The 2,500-nt window shown below is 45.0% G+C and overlaps 1 non-coding gene across 1 annotated transcript in view; it reads right to left on the bottom strand.

Annotated features, from left to right (window-relative positions):
- Positions 1-1,659, bottom strand: part of LOC147755863 (large subunit ribosomal RNA) — a 3,488-nt gene extending 1,829 nt beyond the window's left edge. Inside the window, exon 1 of the ribosomal RNA XR_015327694.1 lies at positions 1-1,659. This exon is cut by the window's left edge and continues 1,829 nt beyond it. This is a non-coding gene — a ribosomal RNA (large subunit ribosomal RNA).
- Positions 1,660-2,500: the final 841 nt, after the last annotated feature.

The raw sequence follows: 2,500 nt of genomic DNA, 5'->3' as shown, positions 1-2,500 counted from the left end.
CACATTCAACACATGTTTCATCATAAGCTTAGGACCGACTGACCCACGATCAACTACTGTTCACCTGGAACCCATCCCCAACTTCAGTGCTCAAGGTTTTCAATTGAGTACTTGCTACTACCACCAAGATCTGCACATGTGACAGCTCCAGATTGCTTCACAGCAACATCCTTCGATGCTATCACATTACCTTCCTACTCTCTGAGCGCTCCGGTGCGTCACACGTCAGAGGTTGAGTATAAGTACAATGCTATAGCGCCATCCATTTTTGGGGCTAGTTGCTTTGGCAGGTGAGTTGTTACACACTCCTTAGCGGATTCCGACTTCCATGGCCACCGTCCTGCTGTCTTCAGCAACTAACACCCTTTATAGATCTCATGCGCATTTCAGCTTTTGGCACTTTAACCCAACAATTGGTTCAACCCACAGCGCCAGTTCTGCTTACCAAAAATGGCCCACTAAGCATACTTATTTAGCAGTGTTCTTCAATCGAGAAATAACACTCACACCCATTAAAAGTTTGAGAATAGGTTGAGGCTATATACGCCCCAATACCTCTAATCATTCGCTTTACGGGATGAAACTAAACGTGTACGCTAGCTATCCTGAGGGAAACTTCGGAAGGAACCAGCTACTAGATGGTTCGATTAGTCTTTCGCCCCTATACCCAGATCAGATTATCGATTTGCACGTCAGAATAACTTCAGACATCCACCAGAGTTTCCTCTGGCTTCATCTTGACTAGGCATAGGTCACCATCTTTCGGGTCTCAAACATCACGCTTGTAGTCTACAAATGCCAGAAAGCATAAGTAGCTCATCGCTTAATCATGGTACAACCACAAATAACAATACCTTTGCATTTCACTTCGCCTTCGGGTGTTAAGACCCAATGACTCGCGTGCCATTTGAACTCCTTGGTCCGTGTTTCAAGACGGGTCAAATAACTAATGCTAACCATTGATGGCGGACTGCTTACCTAGAGTAACATGCTCACCGCAACAAGGAATAAACCAAATCGCAGATACAGCAGTTACATTTAGTAAACGCAGGCCGTAGCTGTCCCACAGCTAAACTACACCGGCTAGATGACGCCCAACACAGAACATCGCACTACGTACGAGCTGTCCCATATCGATGCCGCAGCGGCATAGTTTCTCAATGAATGAGTGTGCACTAGTGCACAGAGTCTCTGGCAGGGCTAACCAAGAGCAATCGGTTGAATGGACAACTTACGCTCAAGGCACCACATAACCAACTACCCTGTTGATAGGCACACCACTTTACAGCACAGTTATCTGTTTTACTTACTATGGTTTCACGTACTATTGAACTCTCTCGTCAGAGTTCTTTTCAACTTTCCCTCATGGTACTTGTTCGCTATTAGTCCCATCTATTTATCCTTTGATGAAATTTACCACCATTTTTAAGTTGTACTCTCAAACAACTAGACTCTCCAGTGGTTCGGTTCAACAGAATAGTACAACCACACAGGCTTTTCACCTTCTCTGAGCACCCACACAATTAATTAATTAAGTTGTACTCCTATTAAACACAAAACACTAACCTAACCTAACAAAACACCTAACCTAACCTTTTTTTATTTTGGAGGTTAAGGGCAAATGCATTATGCAGACCGGACATCACTGAATTGTGTTTTGTCCGGTACTGTGGGACTGTCACCCACTAAACCCTGGACCCCTTTATCAGCTTGGGTCATGGTTCGGGATATGTTTGATATTACTTCGAAACCATGACTTGCAGGAACGGTCATTTCTCATCCTTCCCTTTGAGCCGTTCCAGTCCATCCTCCATTCTGGCTTTCCTCTTGACCAGAAAATCTAGGTCTCGAGGGGGATCGTACTCCCTGTACTTCTATTATTTCCAGGTGTTGTGCGTTGGGCCCATGATTGTTTCGGGTCTGCCCTTCCACTATTCTCTCTTGTCTTTATCTCTTCTTTTCCTGTGGAGAAAGGGGGACAGGGTTTTGTTGCTATCTTAATGTCGTGCTTTCGTTTGACTTGGTCCACTAGAGTTCGATACCTAGGGCATCGCATTGATGTAGCCCTGTGGTCCTCCATATCGCGCTTGTAGCAAAAGGGAATCACCCTTTCGCAATTATTTGCCGTATATCCCGTGATCCCACAGTGGTAGCATCTCTTTCCTTCCACTTTGGCTTTTTCGGTACATCCGTGGGCTCTGTGCCCTACTTTCTGGCATCTGAAACAGTTTAGTAACCTGACCCATTCCCTTATTTTGCATCTGTAGGGCCCCATCTGTATCACTCTTCTTTCTTTTGTACTCTTTACCAGACCTGTTGGTATTTGTATCAATGAATACCAACTGCTTCTAGACTGACGAGGATTTCCGGCTGTTATTTCCGTGCTTGCTGGTAATCCCAGCGCTATTTTGATGTCGTTCGCTATCTTTCTGGCCGTAGCCAAAGGATCTACATCCCATAAGGCCATCGTGTGTTGATTTATCTTCATGCTTACATCTAG

Source organism: Varroa destructor, unplaced genomic scaffold (assembly GCF_002443255.2).
Source record: "Varroa destructor unplaced genomic scaffold, Vdes_3.0 BEIS01000004.1, whole genome shotgun sequence".
NCBI classification, from domain to species: Eukaryota; Metazoa; Arthropoda; class Arachnida; order Mesostigmata; family Varroidae; genus Varroa; species Varroa destructor.
Note: the sequence above shows the minus strand (reverse complement) of the source record. Positions and strands in the feature narration are given on the sequence as shown.